At 39.5% G+C, this 27,283-nt stretch overlaps 1 protein-coding gene and 1 non-coding gene across 2 annotated transcripts in view; one reads left to right on the plus strand and one right to left on the minus strand.

The window, feature by feature from the left end:
- Window positions 1–27,283, minus strand: part of Cc2d2a (Coiled-coil and C2 domain containing 2A) — a 257,618-nt gene that overhangs the window by 204,970 nt on the left and 25,365 nt on the right. The window lies entirely within an intron of this gene.
- Window positions 20,984–21,058, plus strand: TRNAA-UGC (transfer RNA alanine (anticodon UGC)). Its single transcript has one exon. It is a non-coding gene; the product is annotated as a tRNA-Ala (tRNA).

Here is a 27,283-nt window from a genome sequence, read left to right on the forward strand (position 1 = left end):
ATTGCATGCATAGCATAATGAAATCACGATAAGACAAAGACCGAGTCTGCTGCCACGCGCATCTTTTTTGAGGTTCCAGCAGAAAAAGAACGTGGCAGCAGACACTACCTTATTTAACACCTACCTAATGACATCAAAATAGCATTTAGGCTGTTACATGATTTTGGAATACTTATTACATTCTGCAAACTTCAATTAATTCTTGCCGGACCCTGTGGCCGAGTGGTGTCGGCCCCCGTGGCGGAGTGGTTAGCACATCGCGCTACGACGCCGGGGGTCCCGGGTTCGAATCCTGGCTCGAACATGGATGTTTGTGATTGTCTGTCCTGAAAAGTCCTGAAATTGAAATATGAATGAAATGATATGAGTGAATGAAGTGTGATGAGGGAAGCTGATGTGACGCCAAGGGTCCCGGGTTCGAATCCCACTAGGGCTTGGTTGTTTGTGAATGTCCATTCATCAATTTCATCATTTCATCCCTCATTCCCATCTTCGCAAATTAGCGAAGAGGCACAAAACGCGAAGTAAAATAAACTAAATCAATCAATTAATTCTTGTCAGCAATAAATCTAACTCTTCTTTTAAACAAGTACAACTCAACCGGTTGAGGCACATAGTGGTTCGGATCCCAGTTTAAACTGTAGGTCCAGTCCCGATTAGTCTTTCTGTACATCAGTGGACTTAAAAATAAACTGAAACAAATAAACAGATAGCCACGCTTATGCAATCAGAAATATGGTTTTGGCTGTAATCAAACCGTGACCCGGGCGGTCACACATCCCTTAAGCCGTCCCTTCAGGGAGGATAGGAATTCATCCCAGATATGAAAAAGTAAGGAAAATAATTATACTGCAATATTAAACCATTCGGTTTCGTAGGTTAGATATGAAACTCGAAAAATCAAACTCTCTTACAAATAAACAAAACAAAAAAAACCTGTGGATTATTCAAAATAACACTCTAGGTACAGAATATGCTAGAGAACTTATTCTAAATAGTACTTCAATATTAATTAGAAAATATATAGTGCATTTGCAGTATTAATTGATTTATATATTGATACCATGAATTAAAAATATTAATTTTTTTGCAGGATGCAAGTGTTTACGAAAAAGGGCTGGCAAGAACTGATCAATGAGTTTTAATGGCCGCTGTATGGTTCATAATGCAACATGCGCACAAACTATTGGTCGATTTTGTAAGACCACATTTTCACCAATAGGAAAGTTTCATAGCTCTCGTCGATCATATTAGTTATTAGAAATTTTGCTAAAATCTGTGATTTATTCGAGTACTATGTATTATAAATAACAAAATAAAGTTCACCAGAGATCCCCACCCCATCTCTTCCGTTCCCTGGGCACTAATTTACCATACATTTGGATTAACAGTTCTTATGTATACAGGGTGAGATAAAAGTCGCTCTCCCCCCAAAAAAAAAGAAAAAGAAAAAAGTAAAGTTGCCGAAGAACTACAGTTTCCTTATCTTTTCTTATACGGTGGAAGTTACCATTGTTGCCAACCTCATGGGAATTTGTTTGTTTGTTCACTTTATGACAGTTGTATATGTGTTTAAGCGCGAACAAGTATTAAAACCAAAACGGAATTTTCGGAAAAGCTACTTTTATCTCATCTTGTATTTTTATCATGCTATACAACAGCTAATATTTCTATAAATTATGTTATATTTAATTAAAACGCAATGATATATAATGTAGATTCTTGGATTTATAAATTTCAGGGATAGAATTCGAAACATAAAATTGATTTGTTCAGAGAATTTTGGTGACTTTCTAAAGAGTATTTAAATAAAATATAATCTGATGTATTAAATGTCAAATTTGTTTGAAAGTAACTTTCATCTATTTGCATTTGTTAAGGAAGATAGACAGAACTGAGCTCTTTTCTCATTTCTAGTATTTTGAAATTTGGTTGCAAGAAATTCAAAAGGAGAGCATGTACATATAGTTAGATTACTTTTGGAACATCTCACGAGTCTAGCTAGCGAGCCTGCCAGCAAGAGCAAGAGAGCGATTGGTGCTGGGTCGAGATGACGTCATCAGCTCGCTTCTTGATTGGATGCTTCGGTAGTCATGCCTCGCTTCCAAGATACAAATGCAGAACAACCAGAGATGTTACGAAAGTAACGTGACACTATCTTTGATGCTTGGAATTGAAGGAAACGACACAAATATTTGCGAGGAGAGGGGGCAGTGGCGTGTCCAAGTGGAGGAGTTGATGGGGGGGGCTTGGCCCAGTATTCCTAAAAAAGAGAACGTCAAAGGCAGGAAAATATGACAAAATGGGGGCTGACTACTAAAAAAAAGTATACGTAACCGCCCCTTTCAAAAATCCTAGGCACGTCACTGAGAGGGGGAGTTAAGACCTATAAGAACTATAAAAATCAATGCTGTTACGAAACGATGTGTGAAAAAAGCGTCAGATTTTGTCATTTAAAACTTCAGATTGCAGATTAAAGAAGTGTAGATCGCAGCCAACACCCACAACCCGAATCACACCTGCGACATTTACTCTCCTACTAATCTGTGCATGCACGCGACAGATAAGCCGAAATAACCCTTTCGCCTTATTTATTTTTACCTTCTTGTACATGTGTTATCAAGGTGAATGTATGTTCCGCAGATGCTCACGTCCCTCGCTCCTCAGAGATCAAGTGACATGAGCCGTAAGAGTCCCAGCGAGTACTGTTCGAGTTTTGTTTTCGAAGCATGCTTGTTTACCTGATGCAGTTGTTGTCCCATTAATCGGGGGGACAGGTGCCTCTAGCACACGCACACCGAGGTTTCTCTTTTCAACAGCTGAGGAGAGGTTTCCTAGAATAAGTCCGAGGTTGGCAGACTGAAGAGATGCTGAGGATGGACCAGCTGTTGCCGTTTCCCAATTCTGCTCCCTTGGCTTCTTCTCATCGCGACACACGGGCGCCTACGCCATGTGTGTATGTGTGTGAGTGTGTGGCGCTTGGTAAATAACCAAAATTGAAAAATAAAAACATACATGTCAGACACATATCTAGAAATATGTTTCGGTGGGGGGGTCAGAACTAAGTGTCTCAGGAATAATAATAATAATGTTTAAATTAAAATAATTATATTATATCAAATTAATACTAATTACAATATATAAATTAATATTATATTATTATTACACGAATAGTTAAAAAGACTGTATAAGAATAGACAGATAACAGCGCATATTCATTACGTAGCTTACCTGTAGTTAAGATCAGAATAATTTACATAGAAACAAGTGCCCTGGGAATGAAATTAATGTCGAATAGATGAATAATTGAATATTTATCGAATAACAAAAATGATGTTATATGTAGTTGGAGAAAAGTAGGTTTCTGATTAAAATTTTATGCCTATTATTTTGAGTAGTAGTGTACATAAATATTCTTTGTAATGTCATTCAAAGCCGTATGATACCAATATAATCCTTGTCTTCTAAAAAGTTCAGAGGAAATTAATAACCATCGATTATGCAACAAATGCTAATATTTTCATTACTTAATTGAGAACTAAAAGTGGTAAACATTGTAAGTGCCAAAAGCGAAAGTGTTAGGAAATCGCATCGTTCAGCACATCAGCCCGTACGAACGTTCACACTTAGTGCCTTTTTACACACTCTTTGAACTACGTAGAGAGCTACCAGCCACTTTTCACGTTTACCACATTATCAAGCATGGCACATTTCTCAGTTTAACGTGGAAAACGGTGTTTGATTTCTTGTGACACTTACAGCGTTTACCAATTTTAGTCTGCAATTTTAATATTTGGTAAGTCTTTCGAGGGGTCCGGACCCTTGGACTCCTCCCCTAAATACGTCCTTCCTGTCCTTCAAAGCAGTATGATCCCACCTAATCCTTGTTTTCCAATACGATCAGTGGAAATTTTACAACATAGGCTAAACGAATATATTTTTAATTATTTAATTTTAGTACTTGATAAGTCTTTCGGGGGGGGGAGGGCCGGACACCCACCCCTAAATACGTCCTTGATACAAACTAATCATCATATCCTGTGGAAAATGCAAACGAGACTTTTTTCTTTTTTAAAGGGGGGGAATGTTTCAAATTGACTTTCTTAGTAAAAAAGAAGCCGGCCCCAGTGGCGGAGTGGTAGGCACATCGCACTACGACGCCAGGGGTCCCGGGTTCGAATCCCGGCCTGCGCATGGATGCTTGTGAGTGTCCATTCATCAATTTCATCATATCATCACTCATCCCCATCTTCGCAAATTAGCCAAAAGTGGCACACAAGCGAAGTAAAGTAAAGCAAATCAAATATAATCAAATTAGTAAAAAAAAATCATACTATTTTCAACATAATTATTTGCAGTTAAGAAATCAGTAGTACAGATGGAGCTAACTGCTAAACCTCTATTTTTTCACATTTCCACACAGCAACTGATTCCTTAGAATTAGCCTAAAATATTTAGTTAAGCAATTTGATAGCCATAAACAACCTAATTTTGTAACTAAAAGCAAATGTGATTCGATTTTGTCAGAATTACAAAAAAAAAAAACAATGGAAATACTGATGCTACTGAACAAAAATTTGTTTATGGACTACACTGTGAAAAGTTGACTACCGTACAAAATACCATGACTGTTTTATAATTATTAACGGCCATTACATACTTATCTTATTGTAATTTTGATGACTCGTTTTTTCTTTCACGCAACTGTACCTTGTAATCTGTCTTTATACTTGATAAAATATCAAAATGTGAAGCGAATTTACAATACCGGAAGTATCTTCAATTGCTTTCAAATTCGGCATACTCACTAATTTTGGCCTCGTAATCACGAATCTGCCGTTAAAATTTGGGGGTCATTACTAGAAATTGCAAAATAAGTCGAAAAAGTGGGTCCGTGAACGGAGTAAACACCCTTGATTTATGAAGAAAACAACTACTTGTATTTTTTGCAATGATTAGCATTTCAAAACTATGTTTATGATGACCCTTAATTTTAACTATGCTTGCCTAACCTAACCTAACCTTACCGTGAATGGTTCGTGGGGCAAACATGTTTTCCACCTTTACGCAAGGCGTCATTTTCTCACATGCAAATCAACGCTCCATGCAACGGGTCTCACTTATTCCACAACACTTGAGCAACGTTTTGTTAAGACTGTTGTGCGGAAACGAAGAGGTCTTCATATCAGAAAACATAGTTTCCATGTTAGTTTATGGAGAATCATAGCGGTAATTTACAAGGTTATCTTGCAATTTCTAAACTTGACGGCCAAATTTTAACTGCAGATTCGTGATAACGAGGCCAAAATTAGTGAGTATGCCGAATTTGAAAGCAATTGGAGATACTTCCGATATTGTAAATTCTTACCCAAAAGTTAAATAAATATATAGGAAAAATGGTTTCAGAATGAAACCCACGACCTAAGGCGAAGAGGAATACAAATACCTGGAGAAACATGGCTAACTAATTTAAGGTAACTGCTAACAGTGTTATTATGTGTTTGGTCAAGAGTTCCTATTTTTTATGTTATTTCAATATTCTTTATTTATACGAAGGGCATTGAAGCGAAACTAAAGACTTTTTAGGAATGCAAAAATAAAAGAAGGCATTTAGGAAGGTAAATTATATGTAGCCTAGTTCTCGGTGCATTCCAATTCAACATTTGTGCACATGATAGAAACTTTAGCCATAGATTTATGTTCTGTGGCCTCTCACACGAAACTCTATTTTTTTTAATTTGAACACTGGCGAACATTTTATTCCTTGGGTTCAATGGTAGAATGTGAATATAATCTGGTTCCCGTTAATATTTTAGACCTGATGAAGTTTTAGTTTTGGTTATTCTGTTTGAATACTAACTAAATGAACATATTTTTTGTCTAACAATAAAAATTAATTTTATTGTACTTGAAATGAAAGATGCCAATTTCGAAAGGGGTCGACCCTGTCCCTACAGAGTTCTTAAATATCAATAGAACAGTTAGTAATTACCTAAATATGAACCATTACGACTTCCCTACTACCCAACAACGTTCAACTTCAAATATAATCATTACATAATTCATTTCATTAGTAGTGGTACAGTGGGATCCATGAGTATTACCGTGCAAATTGTCCATCACCATGTTCGTGGACTTTATTTGACCCAATAAGAGCTTCAAGAATTAAAAGAAAACTCAAAAGAAGCTGTTGACAACTTCTGCACCAGCATACATAAAAGTCCATCGCTTCAAAACACCTACGATGTAAGAGAAAAATTAATGAAAATAGTCATGGACAATTTGCACGGTAATACTCATGGATCCCACTGTACAAAGCAGGTCACTACGATACTGTTACATATCCACAAGCAGTAGCACAAAGCAACAAAAGACACACCGAGGTTTGGCTACATATAAGGTTTATTCTTTTTGTGTGTGTTAGGTAAATTTCTCTTATGTTATACAGTGTCTGTGTAGTTTCTGACCCTACAAATCCTATTTGTAGCTAATATATTTTTCAACTTAGAAAATTTCTGAAAAGAAATGTTTTTTTCGACTTATTGAGAATAGTAAATGATACAAAAGAAAATAATTACTACATAAAGTATTGTCTACACCCACAGTGCTGCTATCTGTTGGCTAAAAAAATGGTCAAAGCTGTAGGGCTTATAAAATAAAGTTCCACAACTTCATAGCCGCTACACTGAGTAAATAGTATGGCTTTATTACATGCACCATAATCTACGTATTTCAGACGCCATAATTGTATTGAGCTATTATTATTTGGTAGGTTTATCACAGTGCTGGCGTGCCCAAAGAGGGGATGGTGGTCCAGTATCCTCTAAAGAAAAGAAAGAGAAGAATATCTAGGGCAGGAAAAGATGGCAAAATGGGGACTGAATACTAGATAAAAAAAAACACCATTAAGCCTTGTTTCCATGATATGAAAGACTCAATATGCTGACCAAGGGAGACATTTATTTTCGTTACGTTTAGTTTATGTTTTATAATAAAATAAATTACTTCCTTGGCTAGCATATTGAGTCTTTTAGATAAAAAACAAACATAATTCACTCCTTTTGAAAATACAAAGTCTCATCTTTGTATGTATCTCTGGTAGTTTCTGACATTTCGATAGTTGATACAGACAGACACACAGAGAGACAAGCCCAACCATTGGAAGGGCAGTTTTCAGTGCTCGCTCTTTCCCTTTCTTTTTCCTCTCTCACTTTCCTCTTTCTCTATTTATCTCTCCCGGGTTTTTATAACCGGTGGAGGGATATTGCACAGTGTGTCGAATCGCACTTTAAACTGTAGATCAAGTCCCGATTAGCCTACATGTTCAAAATTCTCCCTTCCTCTTTCTGCTTCTCGAGTCCCTCCTTTTCTTTATCTCCCTTCTCTCTTTTTCTCTTTCCGCTTCTCTCTTTCTCTCTCTTTGCTTTATTTCTCTCTCCTTCTCTTTGGTCCGTCCATTTCTTTCTTTTATCTCTTTCTTATTCTTTCTCTTTCTGTCTCCCACTCTCTCCCTTGTTCTTTCTCTCGCCGGCCTCCATGGCGGAGGTAGCACATCGCGCTACGACGCCAGGGGTCCCGGGCTCGAATCCCGGCATGGGCATGGATGTTTGTGAGTGTCCATTCATCAATTTCATCATATCGTCACTCATCCCCATCTTCGCAAATTAGCCAAAAGTGTCAGAAAAAGCGAAGTAAAATAAAGCAAATCAATAACAATAACAATTTCTCTCTCTCTCTCTCTCTCTCTCTCTCTCTCTCTCTCTCTCTCTGTGTGTGTGTGTGTGTGTGTGTGTGTGTGTCTATGGTTTGTGTGTCATAGTCAGTATCGCAAAACATTTTCTAATTTATAAATATTCCAGAGTAAACAGATTGGTTGATTGATTTTGTGTTTTAATTCCGTCCACTTTATAGTAAACAGATTGGGAGAATGCCTAGTTTGTTTAATTTACGTCGCTATTTTACCTCTCCAGGTTAATTACGACGACGAGGATGGAACAAACATGCCTCTATCTTTCTCCCTTTCCTCTCTCTCTCTCTCTCTCTCTTTTACCTCTCTTTCTTTCTCTTCCCCCTCTCTCTCTTTTACCTCTTTCTTTCTCTTCCCCTCTCTCTTTTTCCTCTCTTTCTTTCTCTTCTCTCTCTCCTCTCTTTCTTTCTCTTCCCCCTCTCTCTCCTCTCTTTCTTTCTCTTTCCTCTCTCTTTCTTTCCTCTCTTTCTCTTTCCTCTCTTTCTTTCTCTCTCCTCTCTTTCCTCTTTTAATTTATCTTTCCTTTCTCTCCCTCTGTCCTCTTTCTCTTTGCTCTCTTTCTTTCTCTTCCCTCTCTTTTTCTCTTCGCTCTCTCTCTCCCTTTCTTTCTCTTTTCTCTATCTCTCTTTCCTCTCTCCCTCTCTTACTTTCTTTCTCGCTCCCTTGACGATTAGTATTCAAAACTTTTCCAGAGTAAACGGATTTGGAGAATAGGTATCTCTTTTTCAAAAGATGCCTTTGTACCAAGGAGTCGAATTGCTCGTTGCGCTAAGCACTCCACCACAGAGCCCGGCCAGGAACATCTCAAAACAAGATTATTGCCATTATACGTTTACTCATCCATGGCTGAAAGAGTTTACAAACTAAACCTGTGACGTTTTTGTCTTCATACACAGCATCTGGGGTCATTGAGAATTGACATGTGTGTTGGTCCCTGCAGGATTGCCATATGGTCATGCGAAGCTGGTTCAGAACTGATGGCGAGTGGGGATGCGGAGAGGGGGGGTTCATAACACCCCCACCCACCCCTCGTGCGCTTATACCTTCATGTCAATGTTTTATGAAGCCTTTCGGCCATCGCTCGACAAATATTTGACCTGCGCTCGCCACGTGGAGTGTCATTTCCTGTTAAATACGCCATACTTTCAGACATGTGACATCCCGGCGCGGAGGGGTGTGGGAGAAATTTCATGATGGAGAAAAATTAGGAAAAACGTCCCGTAGGAAATTGAGGCCTTGGGGAGGGGGGGGGAGTTAAAGATTCAGAAGAGAGGAAGGAACCTTGATGAAACCAGCGGAGGGTCACTAATGGACCCGGGTTAACTGAGGGGCGGGTGACGTATTTGGCGAACCCAAATTAACATCTCCCGCCAGAGAGCCCTTGCATCTGTCGCGACTGTGGACTGGGGGTTTGCAGGCAAGCCATCTGACCGCACATATTGCTTTTTATGGAAAACAAATGTTATGGTGTTGCAGCGTCCCAGCCCGACATGTCTGATGTGTTTTTTCCCCAGAAATGACTTTTCCTATGTAAGGTTTTGGATAAACATGCACAAAACGGCGTGATTCCCGTCTTTTAAAAAAAAATCCTACAGCGCTTCTCCAGATGGCGTAGTGGTAATGTATCCCGGGTTGTTAAATGTCCAGGAATTTTAGATAAATTCAATTCCGATCCAGGAGAGAAAATCAGCAAGCGTAAATGGGTTCTGGACCGCAAAGAACCTTTTTTATCTGTAAAGTATTTCAATTCGGTCCAGGAACCTTTTTACAATTAAACAAAACGCAACTTGGATCGAATTTAAATTGGACTAGAAAAAGGTTTCGGTCCTGTTACGGAACCAAATAGAACCCATTATAGAATTTATTGGTTCCTAGACCTTTAACAACACTGAATGTATCGTCATGTGATCAAGAGGTCTCGGGTGCGATACCTAGTGGAGTCACATAGTGCTTCATATCCAACTTTAAACTACAGGTCCAGTAGAGATTTGCCTATCTGTGCATAAAGTGGAGTGTAAGGGGTGATCCTTCCATGTAGTGCACCCAATAGTCAACCTCACTTCCACGTAGTACACCCTGGACTGCATTTGGCACTCTAACAAGACTCTGGCGACTGGCCCCATAGCCAAGGAAAATTCTGTGTCGTCCTGTGTTTTGTCCTTATTTGTGCTGAGCGCCCTTTTTAGACTCAGCTTTTAACCAAGCTAAGGTAATTTTAGTTTTCACACACACTTTTATTTTTGTCATGATAAGGGGCTGGACCCCGTATAGTGTGACGGGTGCAAGATAGCCTCAGTGCTGACGCACCCAAAAAAAAGTAATTCAAATTAAAAAAAATCTTGCATCACGTTACTTGGCCGCTCTTTTTGTGATTTTTCATTGTTGGGTGTCTCCCAATAGAAATTTCAGCCTGAATAGCGCTATGTGCTCCAAAGAATTTCCCAAATGTCCTCGTCGCATTGATCAACATTTCTCGAAAATTTTGAAAAAAAATTCGGGAGGGGCCCGAGCCCGGACCCGGTGAGCCTACACCTACTTACGCCAATAGGCCGTTGTCCTGTTGGCCAGTACGCCCTTGCTGTGAGCGAGTACTTGAAACAGAGAATCCAACGCAATAGGATGGATGGGACTCTCCCGAATCGAGACACAGATGGCAGATAAATCGCTTATGAGTGCCACATGGGCACATAATGAAACCGTGGACAATAGTCACGAGGAAATAGGCATCGGAGGGGAGGTGACGTCGATATTACGTACAGCTGGGGGGGGGAGGCTACTGTTCATTAGGCGGCTCATATTCCTTGTTTTACAAGTGTTCCTTAAACGCCAGATGCGGGGTTGGCGATGGCTGGACGCGTCAATGGGTCTGTCAACAATCTTTAGCCGCCAAATCCCTCGTTATGAATACGTAATAACTTCTCCAGTTTATCCGGTTATGGGGGATGGGGCACCGAGCTCCAGAAGGGCGCAAGGTGTGGCTGTTGTGGTTATGTCAGCTGATAAACTACTCGTATTGGTTCACTGAAGCAGTGCTGTTTGTGGTTCCGTGGAGAAATGACGTCATTGGTCAGTTGGGCGAGTGTGGCTCTTGCCCACCGTGATATAATCTTTGTCAGTCCTCCTTAGAGAGATAGAGAAATGGGTAGAAGAAAGGAGAAAGAACAGGACAGAAATGAAGAGGAAAAAGGAGAAGACAGGAAAACTAGGAAGGCAAAGAAAGAAAGAATGAGATAGATAAGGAACCGGTGGAAGACTGCGAAAAAGGATGGAAATAGAGGGAGAGAGTGTTGTCAAAGTTCGTTTTAGTCCACTTTATGTTCAGGCAGGCTAATCGGGAGTGAGATCAAACCGGGGACCTCTTGATTACGAGGCGACGATTATTCCATTACGCCAGACAGAAAGAGAGAGAGGGGGAAGAATGATGGACACAGAGAATGAAAGAGACAGAAGTGGAACGAAGGAGAGAGAATGAGAGAGGAAAAGATAAAGGAGAGAAAAGGAAAGAGAGAGATAAAGTGAGAAAAGGAGAGACAGAAGGAGAGAAACAAAGAGAAAGAGGGAGAAAGTAATTGAGAAACAAAGAGAGATAGAGAGAATGAGAGAGAGACACACACACAAAGAAATGGAGAGACAAACACGAGAAAAACTGAAAGAGAGAGAAAAACAAAGAGCCACTAGGAGACAATAGAGGGATAACAAAGAAGAGAGAGGAAGAAGCGCAACGACCGTGGTGCTGATCACATCACCCTATTAATTGCCGATATTGTGAATGTATAGGGTTCTACTCCACATCCCTTAACTGCACATTGCAACGTACAAAGGTAAGATTTACCGTATTACCTTACACACTTTATAAAGATGTTCTCGTAAAGATAAAACGAAAACTGCATGAACACTTAGCTCTGTGAAGTGTATGTGTGCCTGCTCCTATGAAGCACTCCTTACATCGAAAATTCCGGATAATGTTCCGTAATATACCTATGAGCATATCAAGGCTTTATTCCAGGGTGGTGCAAAGTTAATTAATAAAAATAAGGAAGACCAATTCAGTGCTATGTAATTTAGAAAAATAAAACTATGACAGAAATATCTACTGTGGGAGAATTAAATGATGCATGATGCATGATGACGATGTTATAATAAATTAATTCCTAACTAACGCGTTCAGTGAAATTCAGTCCTGGACCACAATGTTATAAAGTTGTCCTGTGAAAGAACATTCTTTAAATTTTACAGCATCACCAAGAAACATAACTAGAATTTTAATTATCGAACAAAAATTAGAGGCTTCCGTTCTTTTCCTTTACAAATCTTTCATAGCAATTGTTCACCAGAACCAAGTTCTTATTTTTAGTAATTGTTCAACAGAACCAAATCATTTATAGTAATAGATAACCAGTACCAAATTATTTTAGAAATTTTTCACCAGAACCACACCGTTTAGTAATTGTTCACCATAACGAAATTTATTTTAGTAATTGTTCACTAGAATCAAATCATGCAATAAGAATGGGAAATACGCGCTTCCCTGCAATTGCCTAATTCTTCAGCGATGGCCAGACTTGTTACTGAAAAGTTGCTATCGATGTTCTATCATCTGCGAAGAGTTGAGCAACACACATAGCGCATTGCATGGAAAATGAAATGTTTGTACCTTTGTTATATAATGTCGCTTTTCTGCCATTCTTGGCTGATCACGAAGATGAGGATGACGGATTATGAAATGAAGTTGATGAAGGGACGCTCACAAAGAACACCCATGCTCAGACCGGGATTCGAATCCGAGAGCTTTGGAGATTATTTAGGATCTAGGCTTCTAATTTTTATTGCTGATGACTGTACAAGTCCACAATATGCGCTCAAGTCTTTCAGAATTCGTTTTCCAAGGGACGGGGGCCAAATGTTTACATCGCCCCCTTCCCCTCGCTGGACACGCCCATGCATACCAAAGAAGACTAATTCAGTGCCATGTAATTTAGAAAAATAAAACTATGATAGAAATTTCTACCATGGGAGAATTGACCTATGATTAGTTACAGTTTTGATGCACTAAAAGTACATCATTCGGTTTATGCACTTTAATGTTCCTTGAGTTACGTATTTATGTCAATTGACACACTTTGGGTTCTGTGTGTACACAGAGAAAAATGTTTGTTTTGAAAAATTAAACCAAATATATAACACCATTAAGCCTTGTTTCCATGATATGAAAAACTTAATATGCTGACCAAGGCAGAAATTTATTTTATTATAAAAAATATAAACTAAACGTAACGTTTCAACCTTCTAGCAAGGTCTTCATCACTTTCTCTCTTGTCCTTTCCACTCTTTCTAACACCTTCCTCCATTCTTTGTTAATCATCAGTCCCCCATTCCAGTTCATTGTGTCTTCTTCACCTTTCTTCTCACCAAATATATGTTTCAATAAGTGATAAACCATCGTCGGGATTAGCCAAAAGTGGCAGAAAAGCGAGGGTAAATAACAAGAATCAAATTAAGGTGACAAAAAGAAACAATTAGTAATCGTTCACCAGAATCAAATTCTCCTTTAGTAATTGTTCTCCGGAACCAAACCCTTTTGGTAATTGTTCACCAGTAAAAAATCCATTCTACTAACTGTTGACCCCAACCAAAAACATTTTTAGTAATTGTTCACCATAACCAAATCCTCTTTACTAACTGCTGACCACAACCAACCCCCTTTAGTAATGGTTCACTACAACCAAATCCTTTTTACTAATTGTTGACCACTACCAAACCATTATTAGTAATTGTTCACCACAACCAAATATATTTTTTTAACTGTTGCCCACAACCAAACCATTTTTAGTAATTGTTCATCAGAACCAAACCCCTTTAGTAATTGTTCACCAGTGCCAAATCAATTAGTAATTATTTACCATTACCAAATCTTACTAATTGTTCACCAGAACCAAACCATTTTCAGTAATTGTTCGCTAGAAGAAAATTGTTTTGGTGATCGTAGACATTTGCTTAGAGTTACAAAAAATGTGGTTAATTATCCAACTTTAGTAAAAATACCAAATGTTTTGTATGAGGTTACCTCTACACTCTTTCCCGGGAATCTCTGGCGCAAGGCCGCACATAAAGGTGGAAGAAGAAGGGGAGAATGCGAGTGGGCGGAGCGAAGCAGTACACGCTGCCGCCATGGCTAGAAGCTGCAGTCGCATTTCCCCTTTCGCACAATGACGTTCCCTCTCACTTCTTCATTGGTCGAACCCTCTCGAGTCACTACTTGCGCAGAGACTTGCTTTCGTTCGCTTGCTCCAGAGATTCCCGGGACAGAGTATAATTTCAATCACAGATAAACGTATTATAGGAAGTTTATAGGAAGTAAACTCGGGAGGAGAACATCTGCGCTGACCTCCTGCTGGGAATTGCTCTCCGGAAGAAGTTCAAAATAATCCGCTGAGAGGCGTCGTCCGCACTCTTGCTATCACTTGTACTTATAAAATTCGACAAGAGATGGCACTGCTATATTTGAAGCCTGTGGAAGGACAGGGCTGACGTCATCAGAGCCAATGCCCCGCATGCATGGAGGATTCCAAAGAAACTTTCACCTGCGGAGCCTATGTGCTTCGACGTTGAAAACTGATCGAGAAGACATGATTTTTATTACACTTACGGCAGTTAGGATACAAATGGATGATGTGTATAATAGATCAATGGAAAGATTAGATTCTGGAGAAAGCATGGATATTTTACTCATTCCTCACGCATAATAGGTTAATGAAGAAATTGCGTAAGATAAATAGCTACTTCTCAAGGAACACACCACCAATTTACCACAGAAAATAAGTTTCTCTATGATTTAACCAACGCGTTTTTTAAAACTTAAATAAATCAGGCTTTTTACCTGTGTAACAACTTCCTGTTTGGATGAGAACTTCGTGCTTTTTAATATTAACCAGAATTCCTATCTCCCTCCCCCTGCCTCCCTCCCTGGTACATGGTTAACGACCCACCTCCATCAATGTCCGGGTGTTGTCCTGGTGTTCCGGATCGCCAGTCGCCATGGCAACAGGTGCAGATCTGGCGTGAATGGAGGGCCGGAACGGAACCTCGCCCTTTCAGGAATCCACTGCGGTCGCAGTTGACCGCCTAGGTGGAACAAAAGTCTGTTTTGTGACCGAAACCGTGGACATTACAATTCCCAACCTCCAGTGAATGGACAGTTACTGTCAGTCTTCGGAAAGTTTAAATGAAAGAAAGTTAGTTAACACGCAGTTTTTTTCACTCCGATGCTAAATTGCGTGTGTGTGTGTGCGTCTATGTGAAATTAGTGCATGTACCACTTTGTGCTTAATATATTAATGTATATTTTTTTATGTATAAGGTTGAGTGGAAGATCAGGCTCTGTACGGCTGTAACTCCGCCATTTGAAATAAGGCATTAATAAATAAATAGTTTCTAATCTTCAGAAACTAAAACACATAGAACAAGTTTGTGTGAGATAACCAAAAAAATATGTTTCTGGTAACCAAATATTTCTTTAAATAGGCGACAAACCAGAACCAAAACCTTTTACTAATTGTTAACCAGAACCAAATCCTTTTTACAAACTGTTCACCAGAACCAAATCTTTTTTAGTAATTGTTCATCCAGAATCAAACGCTTCTTTAGTAATTGTTTTCCGGAACCAAACCCTTCTACTAGTAATTCTTCGCCAGAACCAAATCCTTTTTACTAACTGTTCACCAGAACCAGACATTTTTTACTAATTGTTCAGGAGAACAAAATCCCTTTTTACTAACTGTTTACCAGGACCAAATTATTTTTAGTAAGTGTTCACCAGACAAAGTCTTTTTTAGTAATTGCTCACCAGAACCGAATTAGTAATCGTTTACCAGTGACGTTGTAGTCCGCTGTGCTAACTAGTACTTCACCACAGAAGATAACACAATGCGTACGCAATGCAACCTTTGAGTACAGAAGAAAAGACATCCACACAAAGGGCCATGGGGCAGGCACGTATCTAGAAATATGTTTCGGGGAGGGGGGGGTTCGAACCAAGTGTCTCATGAATAGTAGTAGTAATAATAATAATAATGTTTAATTTAAAATAATTAAATTAAATCAAATTAATACTAATTACAATACATAAATTAATATTATATTATAATATTATTATTACAAGATTAGGTAAAAATACTGTATAAGAATTTAACAGCACATATTCATTACGTAGCTTACCTGTAGTTAAGTTCGGAATAACTTACATAAAAACAATTGCCCTGGAAATGAAATTAATGTCAAATAAACGAATAATTGAATATTTATATCAAATATCAAAAGTTATATTACATGTAGTTGTAAAAAAGTAAGCTTCTGATTAATATTTTATGCATATTATTTTCAGTACTTACACAAATCTTCTTTGTAATGCCATTCAAAGCCGTATGATCCCAATATAATCCTTGCCTTCTAAAAATTTCAGAGGAAATTAATAACCATAGATTATGTAACAAATGTTAATATTTTCATTACTTAATTTTAGTACTTGGTCAGTCTTTCGGGGGGTCCAGACCCCTGGATCTCTCCTAAATATGTCCCTCCTGTTCTTCAAAGCCGTATGATCCAAATATAATCCTTGTCTTCCAATAAGTTCAGAGGAAATTATACAACAAAGGCTAAACGAATATATTTTTCATTACTTAATTTTAGTATTTGGTAAGTCTTTCGGGGGTGTCCGGACCCCCTGAATCCCCCTCTAACTACGTCCTTGCCATGGGGCACTTGCCCTCTTTGGAATATGAAAAATGTGGCTAACATATTTTCCATCCCTTTAGGTTTCAGATCGCTTTGCCAAAGACAGGTTAACGTACAAATATATTTTGGTATTTAACGTCACTTTTCTGTCACTTTCGGGTAATCGCGACGATGAGGATGAGTGATGATATGATGTAATTCATGACGGGACACTCACAATGAACACCAATGGCTAGGCCGGGATTAGCTATGGGGATGCAGTAACTTGATACACAATGTTACACATGTATACACAGTAAATGTGTCTTATAAGTCGATTTTGTCCAGCTGTGCCCACTGCAGTCAATGTTATCCTCGCTTCCAGGTTGACGCACACCGCAAGACAGACGTGGACATAGGAAGTCCGGAATCTCATTTCTGAGCAAAAATTGGATTGCCCCGGTCCCTCGTCGAATACATCAAGCGAGAGAGAGAGGAGCGTCATTCGTACCTCTCCTCTATGCATGTGACTACATACGATGTCCATCAGCTCAGGATTGGATTAAGGTGGCTGCGAGGGGGAGACTCGTGCGCGGAAAGTGGGTTTCTTTGCTTTCATTTTTTAACTTCCATGTACGTTTTCACTGGCCAGATGGCTTTCCTGTGAGCTCTATTGCTCTACCCAAGCAAAATTCTTCTCCTTCTCTGTCTTGTTCCTTCTCTAAATGTTTCTTTGTTCCTCTCTCTCTCTCTCTCTCTCTCTTTGTCTGTCTTTGTGTATGTGTCTTTCTCGCTTTCTCTCTGTTTGTGTGTGTGCCTTTCTCGCTCTCTCTCTCTCTTTTTCTGTATTTCTCTGTCTGTTTGTGTGTGTAGCTTTATCTTTTTCTCTATTTCTTTCTATCTTTCCCTTACGTTGTCTCTCTCTCTCTCTCTCTTGCAATTTTTCTCTGTGCCTTTTCATTATTTGTGTCTTTCTTCCCGTGTGTGTGTGTGTGTGTGTGTGTGTGTGTGTGTGTGTTACCGGGAAGGCAGGTAGCGAGGGAAGAGAGATAAACAGACAGAGAGAGAGAGAGAGAGAGAGAGAGAGAGAGAGAGAGAAATGACATGGAAAAGTGAGAGAGGATAAGAGATTGTGTGTTCTAATCTAATATATATATTGATGGGTGACTCTCCCTCATCAATATCTATATATATATATATACACACACACACACACACACACACACACACACACACACACACACATATATACATACATACATACAGGGTATCCACAAATTATATTTACAACTTCAAATCTAAATAACTAAATAATGGAATGTAAATGTAAAAAGAGAAACTCTCAAAGTTTTGGTTACTGTTTTTCTTTTTTTCAGGTACATTGAGTAAATAGGGAAGATGTGAGGTCACATTTCCACAAAATGACCACACATGGAGATGCTTTGAGGTGGTGAAAAAAAATCTTAAGAGTTTCTCTTTTAAATGAAGGAAACAGAACTGAGATACCTCGTTCCATTATTTAGTTATTTAGATTTGAAGTTGTAAATATAATTTGTGGACACCCTGTATATATATTTAACTAAATTATTTTTTTCTTACACACACAATCCCTCGTCCTCTCTAATTTTCCACCTCTCTGTTTTCCACTCTTCCTCTTTTGCGCATCTCTCTGTTTATCTCTCATCCCTCGCCCCCCTAACTCTCCCGGTAATGCACTTAGGCCTCTCTTCGTCCCCTGCTCTTCCACGATTCCTCTTAGCGCTGCAATCACGGAGCTCGCCCTGTGAGTCAACTTCAATTTTATTAATCGTCCGGGCGATTAGGGGAGCAACCAAAGTGCGTCTCGCGGCCTGACGGCATTTGGGGACAAGGAAAAGGACGCAGTCATCGTTCCTTTCATGCGAAAGAAAGGAAGGAATCGTCATGGACTTCGAAGAAAGTCCATTGCAACATTGCCGGCCAGGTGGTCGCCTGAGGTACACGTCACATTTCCTGAACGGAAGATCAGTTGTTACTTTAAACAAATTATTGTTTCGCAAACCTCTGATGTAGGAGTGTTTAGCTACATTTCTCTTCAGTTTCCTTGAATGGACAATTGCGGTCAGGACAAATTTGGAGGCAACTGCGGTCAAGTCAAATTTGGAGACAGTTGCGATAAGGGCAAATTTGGGAAGAATTGCGATCAGGGCAAATTCGGGGAGAGTTGCGATCAAGGCAAATTTGAGGGCAGCTTTGACCACAGACATTTGTAAAAATGGTAAAATTTGGGGACAATTTCGACCGCGTACAATTGCGATCAGGACAAGTTTGTGGACAACTGCAACGAAGTCAAATTTTGAGACAGTTGCAATCAAGGCAAATTTGGGAACAATTGCGATCGGAGCAAATTTGGGATCAATTGCGAACAAGTCAAATTTGGTGACAGTTGCTACCACAAACAATTGTAATCAAAGTAAATTTTGAAACAATTTCGACTGTGGTCAGGGTAAATTTATGGACAACTGCGATCAGGGTAAATTTGTGAGCAACTGTGGTCGAGACAAATTTGTGGACAACTGCGATCAAGTAAAATTTTGTGGCAGTTGCGATCAAGACAAATTTGGGAACAAATGCGATCAGGGCGAATTTGGGAACAACTGCGGTCAAATCAAATTTGGGGACATTTCCGACAACAGTTAAAATTGTAATGAAGGCAAATTTTAGGAACAATTTCCTTTTATCATATCCAATTACATTCTATAAAGTGAATGTGCTAAGGAAATTTTGTGAATGGACTTCTTCCACTGTATTTTCATTTCTGTGTTACAGAAGTCCAATGAACTTGAAGCGTGTGTGAGTGTGTGTGTGTGTGTGAGAGAGAGAGAGAGATATCAAAGAACAAAAATTACTTCTTTCTCCTGCTGTCGATTGAAGCTATGATATGGAAAACGAACCAAGCGAGATTCAGTTGCCATGGCAACTAGATTTTTTCCGACGATTTCCAAGGGAATCACCAGAGTGCTTTTATGGCTGGCGTGACTTTCATCCCGGATGGTGTGTGACGTCACACGGGAATACTGAGGCAGAGGGAGCTGTTAGATCCATCAGCAATGAATTGCAAATGGACCAAATGCAACCCCGAGCCCATTTTCCAAAATAGGGGAGGGATTTCAAAATGGGGAGAGCACGGATCATCTTTGAAATGTATGAGAATTCGATTTTTGTTAGGTTTAGCCAAAGATCTGCCCCTCAGCACGTCAATATTGGGCTCAAGTACTTTCTTCTAATTTAATATTGTTTAAATAGGAAAGCGTACACTTATTAAGAATGAGAATAGTATAGAACGCAATTTTAGTGGTTATTAGCTTGAGCGGTTACGTCAAAAGATTAAACTTGTCTGATTCGCTACCCGAAGCGCCTTCTCTGTAAGTAAGGAAACGGGTATGCAGTGACAAATGGCGCTGTTAAATCATTTTTTTTACTTTTTTTTTTGAGAAAAATGGAAATAGCCTTTTTTAACAACATATGATAAAACCGGTGTAGGTTTCCACAACTGGTTTTCGATACTTACTTTCCAAAACCGTTTCTCGCTTTTGGTTATCAAGCCGATAGAGACCGTCGAGCTGTTTCGCAGGGGAAAAAAACTTCAGCAGCACTATATTCTGTTCCAGCTAACTGTGGAGCAGGCAAACGTAAACAAGTCTCTGCGCAAGTAGTGACGCGAGACGGCTCCACCAATGAACACTCAAGAGGAACGGAATTGCGTGGAGTGGGGGGAAGCGACTATCAGTGTGGTTTCAGGAAAAATAGATCAACCACAGATCACATTTTCTCAATGAGGCATATACACGAAAAGTGAACATAACATATCCTTACACCAAATGTTTATAGAATCCCAGAAAGCATATGACAGCATATTTAGAAAAGCACTTTCTAACATAATGCAAGAATTTGTTATACCACGAAAGCTAGTCAGGCTAATTAAAATGACATTAGTAAACACAAAGGCAAAGGTGAAGGTAGGAGGCGAATATACTGAAGAATTTGAAATATCACGAGGTGTGAGGAAGGGAGATGTACTCTCAACTCAGCTATTCAACCAGATCTTGGAAAAAGCCATACGAGGGATAGAAAAAAACAGAGGAGAAAATATATTCAACAGAATGAAACATTATCTTGCTTATGCAGATGACGTATGTCTAACAAGCAGAACTGAGATAGGAATCAAGGAAAGCTTTGTACAACTAAAGAATGAAGCAGAAAGAGTGGGTCTTGCAGTCAACAAGGAAAAACGAAGTACATGTTAAACACGCGGGAGAAGAGCAAATATCAAGAAGTTAAAGGTATACAAATAAACAACAGAAAATTTGAAAGAGTTGGGAAGTTCAAATATCTTGGGACAATATTAACAGATAATAATAATATAAGTGCAGATATAAACAACATAATAGCTGCAGGCAATAGATGCTATTTTTCCCTCTTGAAGATATTCTGATCAAAGAGCATATCTAAAGATCTCAAAATAAGGCTCTACAAGACTGTAATAGGGCCTCCCCCATGGCGCAGTGGTAGCGTCATTGCCTTGCAATCAAGGGGTCCCGGGTTCGATACCCGGTGGAGGCACAAGTGGTTCGGATCCCACTTTAAATTGTAGGTCCAGTCCCGATTAGCCTTACTGTGCATAAAGTGGACTTAAAAGAGAAACTCAAAACAAGACTGTAATAAAACCCACAGTTACATATGGAGAAGAAGCATGGTGTCTAACAGTAGAAGATGAGAAAAACCTACTCGTATGGGAACGGAAAATCCTAAGGAAAATATATGGACCAGTGAATGAAAGGGGAGTCTGGCGTACAAGAACAGACAAAGAACTCGAGGACTTATATCAGCAGCCAGCAGTGGCGTATGCTGAGTCTAAGACCTGGACTAGTTCACCATGCCACCTGGTCCTAGGCTATGGAGGAAGGGAGAAGATTAGGCTCATTCTTGACGTCTTCAAGGAAGCCACGTTGCCATCCCAACGGTAGTAAAGTCGCAAACTTACACAAATTCAGGTTGCCAACTTATAAAACTTCAGGTTGCCGAATTATAACAATTCAAGTTGCCAACTTATAAACATTCAGGTTGCCAACTTATAAAAATTTAGGTTGTCAACTTATAAAAATTCAGGTTGCCAACTTATAAAAATTCAGGTTGCCAACTTATAAAAATTCATGTTACCAACTAATAATAATTCAGGTTGCCAACTTATAAAAATTCAGGTTGCCAACTTATAAAAAAATCATGTTACCAACTAATAATAATTCAGGTTGCCAACTTATAAAAATTCAGGTTGCCAACTTATAAAAATTCAGGTTGCCAACTTATAAAAATTCAGGTTGCCAACTTATAAAAAATCATGTTACCAACTAATAATAATTCAGGTTGCCAACTTATAAAAATTCAGGTTGCCAACTTATAAAAAATCATGTTGCCAACTTATAAAAATTCAGGTTGCCAACTTATAAAAATTCAGGTTGCCAACTTATAAAAAATCAGGTTGCCAACTCCTAAGAATTCAGGTTGCCACCTCCTAAGAATTCAGGTTGCCAACTCCAGAATCGTCCTTATCTACTTTTTGAAATCATGTTAATTCACAGTACCTAATCGATTTTTCTTCAGTATTTTACATTCTAGGCTTCAGGCTTCGCAGATAGCGTAGCTAGCCTGGAATATACGCTCCTGGCAGCCAGATATTGTGAATGAAATCAAGAGGATGCGACTAAGATGCTTAGGACATGTGGAAAGGATGGAGGAAAGGAGGTGTGTGAGGAAATTAATCTATGAAAGACCAGAGGGAAGAAGAAGGGTAGGACGACAAGGGAAGAGATGGCTTCAGGAGGCTGAGGAAGATCTACGGAAGCTGGGAGTGAGAGGATGGAGGAAGAAAGCAAGAGATGGAACCGTCGGGAAGTCCATTGTGGAGAGGCTGTAGAGCCACAGGGTAAGGTAAGGCGGGAAACGACTGCAGTTACCAGGCTTCCCAGCCGCGTGTACTGCTTCGCTCTGGCCACTCGATTTCCTTCGCTTCTCTGACGCTATGCGCAGCCTTGCTCCACAGTTACCTGGGACAGGTTATAGTGACTAGTGTTATTAAAACATTCTTGTCCTGGAAACCCAGAAATCGTTTTTCCAGCCACAGAAGTTCCCGTGTCGAGTCCCAACTTTGACATGCGTGTTCTTTCATCAATTTTATCATATCAACACTCCTTATCGTCACGATTGGCCAAAAAATAGTAGAAAAGCGACGCTAAATGACAAAAAATACAATCCAGTACCTGAAAAGTTTTTTTAAAAAATTGTACATTACATAAAACTAGGGTTCAGCCGATACTGATATATCGGCATCGACATGATTTTATTTGCCGATACTAGCTATACCTTTCCGGCGATTTCGTCTTTTCCGGAGTCGGCAAAAATGCCGGGCGACACTTCTGCGGAGTTTGATTCTAGGGTGTTTGGGGGAAAAGGCACATAAGTCACAAACTGCAATTTTCTGTTGCATTTATGTAAGTCATACTAAATCAATTGAAGAAAATATTATAAAATTTTATATTCGGCATGTGTAATGATTCTATAATCAGTGATGATCCACATGTATAGCATGTGTATAATTCTTTTGAGTTAAGTACTTTTTTCTCAAATAGCCTAGTATTATTCTGGAAATTATGCGAAATTCAAAGTTTTCATTATAACCTAATATTGTGATTACATAAAGTGGCATTTTTAATATTCTTATGTAATTCTTGAATATTTTGAACCAAAACTCTGATAAATTTATGCTAATAATTGAAAATCGTTACTTACACACTAATATTTATTAATAATGAACAAGTTTTAATTATTGCAATTTTTAAACATCGGTATCGCTATCGGCGATAACTGATAAGAGTATCGGCATCGGTAATAGTTGCTTGATTTCCTGCCACTGATGAGGATGAGTGATGATTGATTTCGCTTATTTTACTTCGCTTTTCTGGCACTTTATGCTAATCGCGAATATGAGGATTAGTGATGACTGATTGATTGGGTTTATTTTGCATCGCTTTTCTTCCACTTTTGCCTAATCGCGTAGGTGAAGATGAGTGATGACATTATGTAGTTAATGAAGGGATACTCACAAAGAACACCCATGCCGGGACTCGAACTTGCGACCCCTGGCGTCGTTGGGATCGTCGTCGCCATGCTAACGACACCGCCAAAGAGATCGGCGGCATCGGTGCGGTTCACAGTGGTATTAGCTCATCCCTAGTAACTAACAAACTCTCTAGTCTTCTTAAACCCGAAGATTTATGGCTGCAGCAACACAAGCCATCCATCTGTCCCTCTCCTGGGCGAGATCAATCCAATCTTTTCTATCCTTACCGATTTCCTTTAGGTTCATCTCAACGTTGTCCCTCCATCTTCGTCTTGGCCTTCCTACAGGTTCTCTTACCATCAGGTTTCCCAACAAGAATCCTGTAAACTCCTCTTTCCTATCCCATCCGTGCAACATGGCGTGCACACCTAAGTCTTCTTGATTCAATTATTCTAATAACATCTGGACAGGAATACAAATTGTGCAGTTCTAAATTATATAACCTTCTCCACTCACCTGTCTCCTCATCCCTTTCAGATCCAAATATTTTTCTACGGATTTTTTTTTCAAATACTCTTAATTTATGTTCTTCTTTTAATGTAAGGGACCAAGTTTCACAGCCATACAGGTATTACTGTTTTATATATAAAATACGTGGCAAATCTGTGACTGCAAGAGCGCCACTGTCGTACAGTAAATTTCACCAGAAACACTCGGTATTGTTTCTGTGGGTGGCACAGAAGAGGAATGAAATTCCACAAACAATTGCAGTCACAAATCACACCTCAGGCTCACCAGGAAACAAAAACTGTCTACCATCCAATCTCGAGATCGCAGCCCGTGAAATTTCCTTTCAAATCTGGGATGATGCGCCATCTGGTTCCTCCGCGAAGTATTATTGCTGGTTCCGTTACCACCCGCGATGTATGCATGCGTGACGTCATGTTCCGTGCACGTGTGAGGGTTGGAATGTAAATCCGATCCCATCTCTAGACACGTGTTTCAAGCATTGCATGTGCCTGTATATCGCCCCCCCCCTCATCTCAGCTGTGGACTTATAACCCTCCCGGTCGACATCCGCATGTACCTACCCCTAAGGCCACCCCCAATCATCTGGTAACTTGATTTCCCCTTGTTTCTACCCTTCACGATATTTCGCAGGTGCAGGATCGAAATTCAACGCGGTAGATGGGGCTAACAATGTCACATACAATACAATGCAAATAAACCGACAATTTTTAAAGTCTCGTTACTATGTTATTTACAATTTAAAAGTCATAAATTCAATGCTGTTGAAATTGAATATTTTGAAAAACATTTGGATTTAAAATTGATGCAGAAATAAAGAAGTGTTAAACGTTACACGATACTTAACTACATAAAAAATTGTATTTAGAAAGTTATTTCGCTTCTGTTCCTGAACTAAAATAGAAATAGCTCTTCTTCGGGACAACATTCTCATCTAACTGTTCGCCAGGTGCCTGGGTTTGCTTAGTTTTAATGGCTTTTCGGAGAATGAGCTTTGTTACTCATTCTCAAATTATATTTATAGAATATTTAAAGGTACCATCATACTCTTCCATTTTGTATACAAATACCCGAATAATGTGAATTTGGTGCTGTATGCAGACTGGTATCAAAAAAATTCCAGTGGGGGGACATTTCAGTGACAGTAACTACTGATTTGGTTTGATTTGATTTTTGTTATTCCTGCCACTTTTAACTAATCGCGACGATGAGTATGATAGAGTATGAAGGGACACTCCCAAAGAACACATGCCCAAGCCTGGATTCGAACACAGGACCTCTGGTATCGTAGCGCGCTGTGCAAGCACAGTGAACGGTGCAGAAACCAGGGGAATTCCCCATCATCTCATATTCATAAACCTCCCTGCATGTATGGCCCAATCCCGATGACGTCATATATTAGCATGTACCTTATTTGTATCCTTCGATGCAAATCAACTAAAGTAGGCTACACTAATCTATATTAATTTCAACCACGTCGATGGGCCTGCATATCAAATGGTCGATTCACAATCTCTTCACCGAAAGTTCACGGTTCGCGTCCTGGCCTGCGCACGGACTTTTCTTTGTGAGTGTCCATTCATCAATTCTACCTGCACATCATTCATCCTGCCGAAGTACCTGGCGAAGTGGTTAGCACAGATCGCTTCGCCGCTAGGGGTCCCGGGTTCGAATCCCGGCCTGGCATGGGTGTTCTTTGTGAATGTCTCATCATGAGTTTCATCGTCTCATCAATCATCCTCATCGTCGCGATTAGCCACAACAGGAAGAAAGCCATGTAAACCAATAAAGAAAACAGAATACCAACATGTTCATCTAACTTTATTATAACAGTTAAAACCATAATACTACGATTGGACAGGCATATGGCACGATGAAGTAAGAAGAGCTCCTTGTTGCTATGGGTAGTGGCGTGCCAGGATTTTCGAAAGAGAAGGCAATAAAAATTGGAAACCTGGATACTAAAAAATCCTGACTTCCCTGTAAGGTGTTGTGTCTGTTGTCTTAGGTCCGCTTTAGACGAACTCATTTTCTTTACCATTTTTCTTAACATTTACGCTATGACCAAAAAGCTACCGTGTAGAATGAGAAATGTTATGGCATTTCAGATGCCATGGCATATTTCATGGCATTTCTCAAGGATAGGCTCGGTCCGTAGCATTTTTCGTAGCGTAACCAATCAGAAGCGACCTCATGGTCACGAGTGTAGTTGTAATGGCGGCCGCGTGAGATGTACCCAACGTATCACTTCACACTTTTAAACGACGATAACAATTCAACCGAGAGGAATATCGCTTCGTATTAAATGGTATTAGTTAGAGAAGAATTGCGCTGATTAAATACATACTTTACAACGTTTACTCTACACGTATGGAAGAATATTCTAGCTTTTTTCAATTGTAAACACCGTGCACTCACCATAGACTCGACGTGCCTTTCGTGCTGTACGTATTGTACATTGTAAATGCAACAGCTAACGGGAATGTTACATGAAATGCTTTAGTGTAAAGTACTACGCATCTGTTATAAGATTTATTGAAGCATTTATGCCAGCAAGAATGTTAATGGAAATGCTTTCGTCTAAAGCCGGCTAAACTCTAGGGCGATAAATGGTAAATTTTCAATGGCAACTTCTTCCACCGCCGTTGAGTTAGGCAACACACATAACTCGTAGAAGGGAAGTGAGTATTTCAGGATCCAAGTGACACTTTTTATTGCCGGTGACTGTACATACTTATCTTCTTGTGCTTTCCCGTTAAATTCATCGTCGAGTTTTAATACTTTTTGTAATAGAATATATCCCGTTTCTGTTTGCTTCAACCTTTTATTTTCCTGGTATCCCGGCCCCCGTGGCGTAGTGGTTAGCACATCGCGCTGCGACGCCAGGGGTCCCGGGTTCGAATCCCGGCATGGGCATGGATGTTTGTGAGTATTCATTCATCAATTTCATCATATCATCACTCATCCCCATCTTCGCAAATTAGCCAAAAGTGGCACAAGAAGCGAAGTAAAATAAAGCAAATCAATTTCTTGGTATCCGTGCACTTGAGAGTTGAAACGCTTTATTTGACCCGTTTTTCCCTTCAACTTCATTTTTTTCATTTCTCCACATTTCCTCATAAAATCTGAAAATAATACACGGGCCGAAATAAACTTCATCGCCTGAAGCGGTTTCGATTTCGGAAAACGGAGAAATGGCGGTC

The sequence above is a fragment of the Lepisma saccharinum genome, chromosome 1 (assembly GCF_977018435.1).
Source record: "Lepisma saccharinum chromosome 1, izLepSacc3.1, whole genome shotgun sequence".
NCBI lineage: Eukaryota > Metazoa > Arthropoda > Insecta > Zygentoma > Lepismatidae > Lepisma > Lepisma saccharinum.